The sequence below is a fragment of the Sorex fumeus genome, unplaced genomic scaffold (genome assembly GCF_029834395.1).
Source record: "Sorex fumeus unplaced genomic scaffold, SorFum_2.1 ptg000039l, whole genome shotgun sequence".
NCBI lineage: Eukaryota > Metazoa > Chordata > Mammalia > Eulipotyphla > Soricidae > Sorex > Sorex fumeus.
Window position 1 is genome coordinate 31,219,316 of NW_026606096.1, and position 15,104 is coordinate 31,234,419.

A 15,104-nucleotide genomic window follows, 5' to 3' on the forward strand; every position below is an offset into this window, starting at 1 on the left:
GGGGACCCTGTGTGGTGCCGGAAATGGAACTGGGAGGGCCGACCCACCATAATGTCTCACGGGCCCTGAAAGCTCCTGATTCTTTGGCATGTCTTCTGTGCCAGGGGACTTGGAGACAAACTCAGGAGCTGTGGGCCTGCCCCACGGAACTTTCACTCATTCCTGGTGCCAGTTTGCATCCTGCAGCTGGCCTGGTCTGATGCTCAGGACTGAATTCAATAATTGTTGAATTGACTGCAGTTGCCTGCACAAGTAGAGTCGGGGAGGCTGGCAGGGGTGCGGGGCACGGAGGGGCTTTACCATGGACAGAGGCCGGAGGTAGGTGCTGGTGCAAACCCAGGTCATTGAAAGCCCAGTCTAGTGCCAACAGTTTCCTGGCTGAGAAGGCGGGACTCGGGATGGGGATGTGGGTCCAGTGAGAGGAGAGCCCTATGGGAGAGAGAAATCTCAGCCCTTCCTTTAAGTCCAGAGCAGATGGATCTTTGAATCTTTCCTAAGGCACTTTCCTGGGAACTTATCTGTGCTCACAGTCTGGCCCCGGGGCCTTTGCCAGGAATTCAGCTGGGAGAAAGCAAAGAGCCCTTGCCCTTGTGCCTGGGATCTTGGGTTAGTGGGAGGCCTGAGTGGAGGGAGGGAGGGGTCTCGATACTGGCAGGGCCCAAAGCTGGGTCTTCCTGGGGAGTGAGGGCTTCTGGGTAGAAGCCCAACGGAGGGAGTGAGGGTTTTCCCTGTGGGACTGCTGACCAGGACACCTTTTCCCCTAGAGCAGTCTAGGTGGCAGGGAGCAGGGAAAGGCAAGGTAGAAGCGTGGCGCTGCAGGGGTGCAGGGGAGCGGGCCCTTAGGAATTGGGCAGTTGGGCCTGATATCCTGGCAGCCCAGCTGTGGGGTAGCAGAGCGGAATTGCTGCACCCTGTGGAGAGATGTGCAATAAAATTGGGGGTCACAGCATCAGTGGTGGACAGGTCAGGCTTGGGGATCTCTGGGGGACATGTGCTCAGAGACTCCTCCTCTGAGAGGTTATCTGATGCACTTAGCAGCTCCCAGCACCCCAGGGAGTCACACCCTAAGTTATTCCTGAAGGGGAAGTTTGAAACCCTGCTCACGTTTCAAGCCACTCTCTGCTTCCATTGTTTCCCTAACATTTGGCTTTCTCCAGACCAGACATCTAAGCTTAATACCCAATTTCCCTTCTCCCTTACCTCCTGGATAAGAGAGATGCAGTTGCATATTTTTCCAGAGATAAGTGGGTGCTTGTAAGACACACATAATCACGCACACTTGTGAGTTTCACCCACTTCACCCACTGAGGATCTGGGGCTCAGGAGAGGGGTCACCTAGAACATCAGCTGGAAACTTCAGACTGAGCTGGGATCATTGCAGAGCCATCGTGCCCATGCCCAAGCTTGCTCTCACACTCACACAGGTCTTTCCTGTAATGCAGAATAATTCTGCATGGAGAAAAGAGCAGGTTCCAGCCAAAGAGGAAGTTCCCTGTTCTTCCAAAGTCCGTGCATATTGGTTCCCATTCAACTCCAGAGTTGGTCCTATTTGAAGATCTTTAATAAATACTTGAAAATGGTTTATTATATTAAGGTAACAGAGATATCACTTTCCTGCATCTATGATGCTGCAAATTAACTGTGAATTCTCAGAGGGCACAGAGCAGAGAAGGATCCCTAAGAAAGTGTGAGGAGTGTATTTTCTCCCTACTAGTAAAAGAATGGAGCATTGAATCATTGCATTGAGTAAGCAAATCCTTCTGGATAAAAATACTTGCTTGGGGCCTGAGAGATAGTATCTTAGATCCTTGTCTTGGACTCAGTGGATCCCTGTTCAATCTCTGTCCCCATGTCTTGAGTGATCCCTGAGCACCCTTAGAGTGGCTGCAGGTGTGCCCCTCAAGTTACTTTATATTTCAAATAGTAAAAAACATGAACTAAAGCAAACAAAAGACTACAGAACATACATGTAGATAGGCCTCATAACTTATCATAATCAGAACTGAAAATTTGCACAGATTAGCTGAGGAGCAGATTAGAAATAGTAATATGAATTCCTACTTAGCCCTATAGGTGTAGTCCATGCTCATGAAATATTTTTGTCTATTGAAGAGAAACAGGGCTCATTAAGCTCTTTCTAGATTTGTTCTAGTGCTCTCAAAAACGGTGTGATTGGGGGAGACACATTCCTTTCACTTGCTCCAAATCCCTTTGTCTGATCCATTAAATTTTCTTTTTGTGGACTTATTTGTTTCATTGAAACACCGAGAATATCAGCAGGTTTGGCCTCTGTAGGGTGTAGTTGTCCCTCTCCCACTATCCTAGACCACTGCTCATCACCGTTCCTCCCTTCACTCCAGAACTTGCTCTGGAGCCACCATAGTTTTTACCAGGTCCAAGAGTGAATGCTACTGTCTCTGCCAGTTCGTTTGTTTTAGTCATTCCCATTCCACAGAGTGAATCCCTCTCATAATTGTCTTTCACTTCCTTATTTCACTCCGCATAACCAGCACACAGTCACCCACCCCTCCACCTTTATTTTGTCCCAGACCATAGCCGTTTTATCCAGTCACCTGTTGATTTCTTGTTTTCTCAGTCAGACTGGGGGTGAAAATACCTTTCCTATGGACATTTTCCTATCCTTCAGCTAAGTTCCCAGGAGTAGTGCTGCCAAATTATATGGAATTTCTGTTTCATTTTTTAAAGACTTCTTCATTCTGTGTATTTCCCTTTTCTGGTGTGGAAGAAAGAGACAAAGATTAGGGTTGGAGATCACATACACCCTGAAAAGCTGTATTGATCCCTTTCTGATTTCTTAGTGGAGGGCTACTTGGATGTTATCTCACACTTTGAACTCCTGCTCCAAGAATTCTGAGCAAGACACTGAAAGCTAAAACACCACCCAAATAGGTCCAAAGACATTTCGGGACAGAAGTATATAAGTGAGCAGACAGGCAATTGATCTTGGCATTAGAACATCTCAGCTTTAGCTCAAGAGGTAAATCAACCACTCCAACTGGGAGTGAATCACCGAATGTGGATTTCACTTTTTATAAGGCAAAAGAAATCCTAGAATGACCTGCCCTCTCCATCCCTGAGTGAAGAGGAGAAAGTTAGTACATGTGTGTTTTACCCACCATAAAGGATTGCTCAACAAACATTGCAAGTTTAAAATTTTCTAATTTAGGAAGTAATTTAATACTTACATTTGCTTTAAAAATTAATATATTTACATGGTAGCAAAATTGTCCACAAGAGGCTCATTTGAAAGAGAAGAACATATAGGTAAAACACACACACACACACACACACACACACACACACACACTGTCACACACACTGTCACACACACTGCCCTACACACTGCCCTCCCATTGTTAATTGATTTGCTCGAGCGGGCCCAGTAACGTCTCCATTGTGAGACTCGTTGGTACTGTGTTTGGCATATTGAATACGTCACAGGTAGATTGCCAGGCTCTGCCGTGCGAGCGAGATACTCTCAGTAGCTTGCCAGGCTCTCCGAGAGGGGCGGAGGAATCGAACCGGGCTCGGCCGTGCAGGCTGCACACAAGGCAAAAGCCCTACCACTGTGCTATTGCTCCAGACCCACCCCCCCCCACACACAAAATACCCTATATTCCTTTCAGCACGATTTGTATTCTCCCCCTCCTGCCCTGTTAGGAATCATGGTGGAAAGTCCTGTAGTTGAGGTCAGGGTTTAGGGTCAGAGACTATTCAGATGGCTTAAATGGACTGGAGCACATGCTCTGAGTGTGGGCACCCCAGGTTCCATCCTCTGGTACCATATGGTCCTGGGAGCACTGTGAGGTGAAAGCCCCCAAGTACAGCCACGTGTCCCTCCCCAACTCAAAAAAGGGGAAGGAGGTTTATTACATCTGCCTGAATCCATAATTCAACAGAATAGAGACACCATTCAGATTCTCTGTACATAAAGGACAAATTGGAAGATCATTATTACATTTTTTCTTTTTTAGAAAAATTATCAAGATTTCTAAAACCCACTAGATTCTTATGCTTCCCCATTCTTGTTGGAGGGCATGACCAGGAAAACCCGGCAGGGCTACCCAGGGCTACCCAGCTTCACATCTGAATTCTCCCTAGCACTTTCCTGGTTGACCCAGGCTTCACTATTTGATATTACCTGCATTGCTACATGCTGATTTTCCTATAAACAGGAGGGTAAGGAGGTTGTCGGGGGAGGTTGGGGCCACATCTGGCAGTACTCCCAGCTCACTTCTGACTCTGTGCCTCAAAGGGCCATATACAGTGCTGGGAATCTAATCAGGGTTGGCAGCATGCAGGGCAAGCACCGCAATACCTGGACTATCTCTGCAGACCCCGAACACTGGTTTTTGGTTAGTTTTCACTAGCTAGTTTGCACTGAATTTGCATTAGGAGGAGATAGGATGATGACTAGTAGCCATTCGTTAGAAATCTTATACAATGGCTTCGGTTTTATTAAATTGGGAACCTGGGGGTTGGCATCACACCTGCTCAGGGCACATGGTCAGCACGATGCTAGGGAGTGATGCCTAGCCATGTTATGGGGGTCATATGTGGTACCCCAGATTTGAACCAGAGTTGTAGTCTCTGCAAATGCATGGCCTGTACCATTTCTTCAGTTCCTAAAATCACTTTTTAAAGGAGAAAAAGTCAACTGTTATAGAGCCACCATTATTAAACTATATTAGATTTTGAAATTCCTTCAGCCTTTCCTTTCAACATGTAGAATTAACTGTGCTCCTGACACATCCAGTGAGTTTAGATGTACTCAAAGAGCCTTATTTGCCATAAATTTCAACAGTTAATTTTCATAAATTTCAACAGTTAATATTGATGTGTCCCCGGCCTCTGCCTAGTTTAGCAGACATCTCACAGAACAGAGCTGTGGTGGCAACCACTGTCATATATGCCTCCCCAAAATATAAAAAAAAGCCTGCTCGAGAGCTCAGAAAGCTGGAGAAACTAAGACAATCAAAGTAGCAAGGAGCACCAGAAGCAGAATCCCTCCAAGACAGAGCAGTCATTCAGCTCCACAGGCAGCCACAGCATGGAACCAGACTGAAGCCAGCCCGAGAGAGAGAGAGAGAGAGAGAGAGAGAGAGAGAGAGAGAGAGAGAGAGAGAGAGAGAGAAGTATGTACAGGGCTGGGTGCCTGCTTTGGCCGACATTGGTTCACTTCCTGGCACCAAGTATGTGTGACCACCATGAGTGAGCACAGATCTAGGAACACATCGGGTATAACCCCCAAACCAAAAAGTAATTTTGAAAAACCACAACAGGCCATTGTACCAATTGGGCCAGCATCTGTTGAGTGCCGACTCAGTACTGGGTGTCGATATGCATTGTTGTGCATCCCCAGGACCAAAGTATTTGCACAGTGTCTCCAACTCCCTTTTCTGCTACATTTCCATCTCAGCAGCATGTATTTCTGTAGTCATCTACTAGAGCTTTGATGTTCCCTAAAGCAAAACAATTACCATTTTGCGCCTTAGGAACGGATTTTGTCTGTTGCGATGGAACCATTTGAATTGTGCCCGTGGAACCATGCAAGAGGCCCTGTTCACAGAGTTTCTTGTCATGGGACTGAGTTGACTAGACCGAAATTGAAGTTTTTCGAGTCCTGGTGGTTGTTTTCTTTGTTAGATGGCATAACTTGTAATTTTTAGTTGTGACCCACAAGGGAGAGGAGGGAAACAACAAAGAAATTATTTTAGCAGCAAAAATTAACCTCGGTAGAGCCATTAACACATCCTCTGCAAAAACAAATCGTAAAGTAAAAGACTTCTTGAAATTACTTGGAAAAAAAATCAAACAAATTGTATTTGCTAGAGTAAGATGAGCATGTCAGAAGGTTAGCATGAGAGTTTGATGCTTGATGTGGAATAACAGTCCATTTTCTCTCCTAGCCTTCTCGTGACTTATCATCCCATAGTACTAATTATGCTTTATCTTTTCTTTCAACTACCCGGAACAAGATGCAATTGCATTTTTTTAAGGATAATAGTAAAGAGCATTAATAGTAGAAATGAGTTTTTACAAGAAATTAGATGGGAACATAATTATAGAAGTACCATTATTAAATGGTTTAGGAGATTAAGTTGCTGTAATTAATTTCTCTGAAAAAAATTGGAGGTGGGGGTGGCTGTGCGCCCAGGCATTGCTCAAGGAGTCTAGGGGCCACACCAGGGCCCCTCGGCCAAGGCAGGCAAGTGTGCCAGGTGGTTCAGGCAGGACCCCGGATGTGGAGAGGCTCAGTCCTACAGTGCAGAGACCCCAGACCACCCTCACAGTACTGAGGTAGGGTGGGCATCTCCAGGGCCACACCTAGTGGTACTCAGGTACTATGGCGCCATAGTTTGAACTCGGGCTTATTACGTGCCCCTCCCCTCTGAGCTAGCCCTACAGCTGCCTTCAGACACATTGTGTACAGTATGCTTATCAATACTGATAGTGATGGTTTGAAGGGCCCCAGTGGCTATCTAAACTACAATAGGGATGTTATTTACCATCTTCATACCATTCTCAAGTCATGTTTCAAAATCATCTGCATTAAGTATGTCTTAGTTACCAGAACATGGTTACAACTGTGAGCTGAGACCTTGTAAGTCTTTTTCATGTGCCAGTAGTTTTCCCCTGCGTTGCTCATTTCTGCACGAATCCTATGGTGTCATCCTAGTTGATATTTTATGCCATTGTGCCTTTTCCTGTGAGTGTGCATGCATGCATGTATGCTTGCGTGTGTGTGTGTGTGTGTGTGTGTGTGTGTGTGTGTTAGTAAAGGAGGTATCAGCATGCAGAGAGGCGTGTGCCAGAGGCAATTATGCCCCTGCAGCAGACCAGTTTCCCTTTTAACTAGAAAAATCGCTGCTTACCAAGCTGTGCCCCACGCATCTTCTTCCTCAGGGACATGGCCACATTCACATCTTCAGGCTTCTAACATGGGCTGTCCGCACCACTCTTCATTGGTGACAAATTAAAAGCATCAGTGGGAAATCAATTCCCTGCCAGTCATTTCCATCGTTTGTCACACAGGCAAATCATCAGGTATTCTTGCCACTGTTCAAGCTTCTATTACTAGGTTGACCCTGACTCTACAACTTGTGTTAATTAAACCATATTCAAGTGTGAATCACCAGTGGTACATGCTACAATAACTCAATCTGCCCTGGAAAACAGATCAGAATTCCATTTCACCATACAAAGCCTCCATCAGTACTGGGGAAAAAGTCTCAGGGGTAAGCACGTGATCGGCCTATATGACATCTGGGTTCGATTCCTGGCACTACAAAAACAAAAACTCACAAAATTTTCATCAAGAACAATATTTACAGACCTGTTCTAGGAAATGTTTTTCTTAACCATGGTAAATTACATACAACATAAAACTTGCATGTTAACCGTTTTTAGATACATAGCAAACCATGTTCAGTATAGTCACTTGAGTGTCCCCTTCACCACCATCCTGCCCCGTGACTCTTCCTGTCTTGTAAATCTGAAATGTCTCTGCTCATTCACCAGTCATTCCTCATCTCCCTGCCCTCATCCTTGGCAATCAGTGTTACATTTTGTCTTTAAATATTTTGTTGACACTCCTTCAGAGTCTTGTCACTGAGCTTAAACAGCATGTGTCCGCTTGCAGACTGAGTTTAGCGGCACCATGTTTGAATCCACATCTTAATCTCGGGAGCCTGTGTTCAAATCTAGTATCCAAGTAGATGATTCTCCTTATCACTGATATTGACCAAACGCTGCCTAAGCAGGGCAGAAGGGAACAATCCCTGGTTTCATTTCTGAGCAGTTTCTGGCAGAGATCAGTAGTACTCTCACTTTTGACCAGGAGGTTAATTAGAATTCAGCCACAGGGCTAGTAGTCACCTCATAAAGTAGCTACAAAATCTCTTGTATGTGACTCTACCAAATTGTGCTACTAGCCCAGGACCTGGGACAAATTACCCAGCCTCTTCCTGATTTTTAATAGTAAAAAGAAAGTCAGATGATGCTAGGCTTATGAGGATGTTTTGGCAATTAAAGGTGGTGTGTGCCAATCACCCTGATCTTCGTGGATGGTGAATGATGGTTCTGCACTTGTTACTTGTCAGTCTGGACATACACCATGGAGAATGCAAAGCTCTTTAAGTAATTTCTTGATGGAATGGTATAAAATGTCAAGGGAACAATCATTTTATATGTCAAATTCCACCCTCTATGTGCGTATGAAATATGAAAGTATGTTTGAATCCACGAAGGAGCGGCTTTGAATCCTGGGGAGAATAAATACCACAGAACTCGGCTGTGGGCCTAGGGCAAGCCGCTTTTCCAGTTGTTAAAATAACTGTTTTATTATCAAATAGGGTGATGGATGACATTAAAAGCTATAATACTCTTCAGCACCACTTTGTAGGAGAGATTCACTGCATGATATTCAGTGTGGGCCCAGATCAAAAGTCCTAAACTGTAATTTTTTTTTCTCAAAGGAGTAATTTGAATTCTAATTTGGAAGAAAATTTTCCTAAAAGTCTGTCCCCACAGACTGATATTGAAGAATCATTTTAAAAACGTTTAGAAGACAGTGCAAAACAGATACACACACACACACACACACACACACACACACTCACTCACTCACTCACTCTCACAAACTGAGCAAAGGCTTCTCTGATCCCCATAGATTGATATGGAAGCATCATTTTGGTTTTTGGAGGCTGGAGACACTGTTCAGTGGTAGGGTGCTTACCTTATACACAGCTGACCTGGTTTGATCCCCAACATTGCATAGGGTCCCCTGAGCACCGTGAGAAGTGATCCTTGAGCAGAGCCAAGAATAAGCTCTAAGCACAGTTGAGTGTGGCCCAAAAGTTAAAAAAAAAAAAGCTTTTATAAGGGGAAGCTAAATGTATGCATACATGTGCACACACATGCCATGTAAAGACAGAGAGCAAAACATCGCTCTGGCTTCCAGATCAGGTCTGTAGGAACTAGAGCTCACCAGTGGCCTATAAAAATCCAAATTAAGACCCATGGGCTTGCTTCTGAGAAGCAGTATATAGCCAAGCTCATCTCTACCTTGTCCTGTCTGGTCAACAGAAGAATAACTCATTATCTGTCCATGTCTTCAGATCAGTAAATGCTGGTGGTTAAGTGATATAGGAAAGTTGGCACATCTGATAAGTAACAAAAACTCAGACTCAACCCCAAACTGACCCCAAAGCCCGTGTCATGTCCTGGTAAAGGCATGGAGAAAAGTGGCTAAAATTGTCAGAGCGGACTCAATTGGCAGGGTCTTCTGAAAGTATTTTTGTTAAATTTCCGGTGGCTTTCTTTATACCTACCTGGATGTACTTCCCTCTCACCTACAAGCTTGTATCTCTTTAAAAGAAAGTATGGAGGCAAAGACTGGGTGTGTGCTGTGGATCAAGGGTAGTGCTGTGGATCAATTGCCGCTGGCATTTGAAGGATGGAGCCTTAATGGACAAGATGACAATGACTTTGTCACAGATGGACTGCCAGCTCCCTGTCTGTCTGGGGTTGACCCTCTCAGGTTCATTTCAGCCAGACTTCCCGTGATACAGTGAATTCTCTTACTCCCACTTGTCATAAGCCAACCCTCCTTCATGGCTCGGTGCATGGTGTCAGTTGTAAATGATCCCACGCCAGGAGATTTTCTGTTGAAGAAATCCGAGTCGCTAATCATATAGCACTTTTCTTCAGCAAACTGCTACCAGAGTCGCAGTTGGCACCGTGGCAAAGGCAACAGATGATTCGCTTTCCGAGAGTTCCAAATGCTCTACACCATGGAGCAGAGTTGGAATAGTTCACATCTTCAATCTGTGAATGTGTCATTGTAGATTTTCCTTGACACATTTAGGGCATCGGGGAGCTACTCGTGAGCACTCTTGTGTGCTGTCTCACTCCCTTCAAGGAAGCCCACTCGTGCAAGTCTGTGTTTGCCGAAATGGAAGTGGTATAAATGAGTCTTTGGGTGGTATATATAGTTCCTTGGTATGTAAGGAGGTACCAGGGAGCCCTTGGAAATCGAAGCAAACAGGTCTGGCCTCAAATAGAATTCAGAACAGATACTAAGTGAATACTGGAAATCCTTTTAAAAACCAATCATTGAGGCAGTTAAAGTAAAATTAACTTTGCTCTGAGTTGTTTTTCATTATAGTAATTAGCTTATTAGTGGTACTTGAGAAAATCCTATTTAACCATGGGACCATCTTTTCTGGAGTTAAAGAAATGACTTCAGCGCCAACTACCTATCTTATTTAAAAAGGAAAAACTAAAGCTCAGAGAAAAACCTGCTATCTAAGATGGTCACCTCTTTGCAACCAAGTAATATTCCTGCTTCATTAGAACTATTCAAATATTATTTTCTTTATCTCTCAGTGAGTCTCACCGAGTAGACAAATAATTTTCTATGTCTGTATTTTGACAAAACGATTCAGCAAACTAAATAGTTGAAACTTAATGGGAATTGTGACAACTGATTGCTACTCTGGCATTTGCTTTACTTGTCCTAATAAACGCAGCACTGTAGGACAAACCGCCTCCCCAAATGAAAGTGTTGTGGACTTATCCCATTTGGAAGAAGACTTATTTTCTCCATCTGATCTCTTATGTGCCTTTTATTGTGATTTTATTATTATTATTATTATTATTATTATATTTGATTGTATCCAGGCTAAGACTTCTGGCTTCCATAGGATTTTACTGTTGAGAAATGTGGCCATTAACACTTTTCTAAAGATTCAGCCATTCACATTTCTGTCATGCTCTCCTAGGACCTATGCCCTCCCTCAGCCCCACCCCCACACTCCTTACTTTATACTCTTCTTTTAGTGTGTAGACTTGTGCCTTCTTTCAGAACGGCAGTAAAATACACAGGACCTAAAATTTACCTCCTTAGCTATCTCATGTTCTGCTCAGTGACTCTGTCCTTTCCCATTGCTGAGCTCCCTGGCCTGCCTTTCGGGTCCGCATCTCTTTCCCTCCTTCCCAACAGAAACCATCAACTTTCGGTTCCACAACCCCTGGAAACCACCATTCTGCTTTGTGTTTCTGTGAATTTGACAGCCCCAGGTGCCTTATATGGCTGGCTTACGCCGCTTAGCATTAGTATTCTTGATAAAAAAAAAAAAAATTCTGTGATGAAAGATTAATTCCTCAGGACATGATTCACCCAAGTAGCTAATGATGAAAAGTCTATATTTGAATAGCATTCGTTAATGGCAGTAACCTTGAAATGTTAATTGAGCATCTCCTGGCCTGGGGGGCGGGGGAGGAGTCTGAATGCTGTTCTAGGCAATGGAGGTCAAGAAGTATTGCTGCCCTCACAGAAAATATGAACATGATGACTTACAAATAAGCAAATATTTTGTATCAGGGAGAAAAAAGAAGAAGGATGAGAGTGACTGGGGTAGGGTGGGGGGGAGCTGGTGGTGTTCCATGATGCACAGTGAAATGCTCCTTGGAGAAGTCATCAGGACACAGAGTTGGGTATGGAAATGAGCCTTGCTTGTTTCCTGGGCATATGCAAAGACCCTGGGGCAGGGAGATGGAGGCTGGAAAGCAGGTAAGAGAAAGATGAATCAATGGTCAGTAGAGTTGGGGCCCAGAGGAGATGAGAACCCAACAAAGACCTTAGTGAGGCTATGTTGGGGCTTTGTTTTATAGAGCAAAACATGAATATACCGGGCCTTGTGCAGCTTCTTAGTGCCTAGTATCCCAAGCTTTGGCACAGGGTTAAGAATTGCAACTGCTGAGGGCCCAGAGTCCTTGAAGCCCACAAGGCACAGGGTGTTGGGGCAGGCAGAGGCAGGTGACACCAGGCCTAGCATCAGCCTCTGAAGGTCCACAGAGCATAAGCACCATGGCCCCAACTCCTCCTGCCCATCCAAGGCCTTGAAGCCTTTACTAGTGTTTCTGAAGCACCACTTTGGACCCCTGTGCTGACGGGCCGGGCACTGGGAGGCAGATGGCAGGGAGCCAAGGAGCCTGTCCAGGGTCGGCGCGTCAATGGCTTGGCAGCTCCTCGGCAGGACAGACGTATTCTGTATTCTGCATTCCCCTCCCCCCTGGCCTCCTTGCCCCTGTTTGGCTCACACTGGCTGTACTGCCCCCTCCTGTGGCACCAGCTCCTGAGACCCAGCCCTCCCTGGTGCAGCTGCCTCGCTCCTGAGCTGGGCTCTCACCCCTGGAGCCTTTCCAGTTCACAGCTCCCAAAGCTATAGCAATGCCTCAGAGACCTGGGCCCTACACAAACAGGATGAGAACGCTATTCAGGTCTCCCAAAGAGGAATCGAAAGAGCTATGCTTGGAGTATCACGCTTCACTCAAGTGAGAGAAGGAATCCGGGGTCCCGACCTCCGTTGACGATTGAGGATCAGGGATGCTGCCTTGTTTGCCAGGGTGTCAAAAATCAGATGGGTTGGACACGTAATGCAATTTGGAGATGACCGCTGGACTAGAGCCATTATTGACCAGATTCCATGGGACATAAAAAGAATTTCTGGCTGCCCACCTATGAGATGGTCGGACTTCTTCATCAAGACCCTGAATGAGGGGCTGGAGCGATAGCACAGCGGGAAGGGCGTCTGCCTTGCACGCAGCCAACCCGGGTTCGATTCCCAGCATCCCATATGGTCCCCTGAGCACCTCCAGGAGTGATTCCTGAGTGCATGGGCCAGGAATAACCCCTGTGTATTGCCGGGTGTGACCCCAAAAGAAAGAAAAATGACCCTGAATAAGTGGTTTGATGCTCTTCATGTTCTTGGAGGAAGCAAATGCCATTGGGCTACACTAGCACATGACTGGGATGAATGGAGATGTTACTGGCGCCCACTCGAGCAAATCAATGAGCAATGGGATGACAAGTGATACAAGTGATACAAGCTCCCAAGGCACAGGAGGTGAGAGACTCAGTGTATGGACATGCTGTAAACCCCGTATCTCCTCCTCCTTGTCTGTAGATGCCGGGCAGGGAAAGTCTTGTTCCAGATCAGAGAAAGTACAGCACTAAATGTATACCACAGGGTGGGGAACCATGGTGGTTCATTACCACGTGACTGGGTCTCCAAGGAGCAGAGTGTTGTCATTCATGCTTTTGGATGTGATCTGTATCTATTACTATTTTTACATTGTCGCGCTCCTTGGAGAGCTTCCTTGAGATCCACCTTTGTGTGGGTTTCTTTGACCACTCCTTTGTCAGGCACAAAGACTCTTTCTGTCACTGGCTGAGTTACAATGATTTGCTCCAGCCTCTCACATTCTTAGGGAGACCATTAAGAGAAGATAGTTGGGGATGGAGAGATAGCACAGAGGGCAGGGCACTTGCCTTGTACATGGCCAACCAACCAGTGTTCAATCCCTGGCATCATCCCATGTGGTCCCCTGAGCACTGCAAGGAATAACTCCTAAAGTATCTCCAGATGTGTGTGAAATAGAGAGAGAGAGAGAGAGAGAGAGAGAGAGAGAGAGGAAGGGGAGAGGGAGGGAGGGTGGGAGGGAGAAAGAGGGAGGAGAGAGAGAGAAGGGGGGGAGAGAGAGGAGGAGGGGAGAGAGAGAGGAGGCAGAAAGAGAGAGTTATTTTTGACTTATAGGATCAATCCAATGGTAACATTGGGGTGAGGGAAAACATTGTGGCTTCAGGAAGTGAGTATCCAGGAGAGCTGAATGTGTGGTTTCCAGGTGTGAGGCCTGGCTTCTGGAAGGGGTGGGCGTGGGTGGGGGTCTCAAGTACCCACATTCCTTTCCTCCCACCCTGTCTTCTCAGCCTGTGGACTGAATGAATGAAAAGAGAGACTTGTGTAAAGTGATTTAAAAATGATTTAAATTCAAATATGAAACCATGTGAGCAGTCATTTTAGTGCTCGGAGAGAGACCTGGTGTTGGATGGAGTTGTGTTGAGGTTTCTAACTTGGGACGCATAGAATGTAGCCATCACTGCTTGCTCTGTCTTGTTCTCATGGAATGCCTCTGCGGAAGCCATAGGGCAGCTGGAGTCCTCTTCAGATCAGATGATTTAAGTGAATGATGCTAATAGTTTGGGAAGTTTGCTCAGAAACTTGTTTTAGTGGTTGTGTAGTGCCTGCTTCTTGAGATGGCAATTGGCAATGCTATTATTCACCCATTATTAAACCATTTACTAACCATCCAGGGCCAGAGATGTGGCTCAGTTGTAAGCACAGAAGCCTGGGTTCAATCCCCAGCATTGCCAGAAAAAAAAAAAAGAAAAGAAAAAGAAAAACACAGCACACTCTTTGACTTTATGAGCTTGAACAACTTTATGAATTAGTCTCCTTAGTACCATGCCTTTGAGTTTTTTAACACAGGTCCTTTGACTTACAAAAAGACACAAGACAATAGAACTCATTTCATTCCAACTTCCTAAAGCTACCGAAGGGCCTCAGTATGGAAATAAATTTGATTGGACTAATGATCCATCTTAATTATGAGTTCTTCCCAAAGTAGAAAATCCTTTTGGATCATCAGTTGCATATTTTTAGTGTCTATGGACCTCAAAGGAAATTAATATGTTTGTCAAATTCTGTTAACCGTCCAGATGCTGTTAGGAGTTGTGGTACCTCTGTGTTCATTCTCTACTTTTCATTTCTTTTGTTTTTTGGAGACCACAGTCATGGTGCCCACAGCTTACTCCTGGCTCTGTGTGATGGGACCACTCCTGGTAGGGCTCAGGAAATCAAATGGGTTGCCAGGGACCAAATCCTGGTCAGCCACATGCAAGGCAAGTGCCCTGCCCACTGCACTATCTTTCTGGCCCCCTACTTTGTATTTCTTATATAAGTATCAACTCTTGAGTGTCAACATTGGCAGTGGAATCTTCTGGTACCCATAAATTGAGGCAGTATTCCTTTTATCATTTGGAAGCTGCTGGAAATTGGACCCAGGTCCTCACACAGGGAAGGCATTTCCTGTACAGCTGATAGAACACAGGCACCAATACAGGACTTCTTAATTTAGTTAACCAGCTGGGTAATGAATATGTATATTCCTTAGACTGGAAATTTGTTTTTAACATTTTATTGTTGAAGATATGTTATCATTCTCTTCTGATAAATAGT

General features: G+C 45.2%; 1 protein-coding gene across 1 annotated transcript in view; it reads left to right on the plus strand.

The window, feature by feature from the left end:
• NR3C2 (nuclear receptor subfamily 3 group C member 2) overlaps positions 1 to 15,104 on the plus strand; it is a 329,385-nt gene that overhangs the window by 180,068 nt on the left and 134,213 nt on the right. The window lies entirely within an intron of this gene.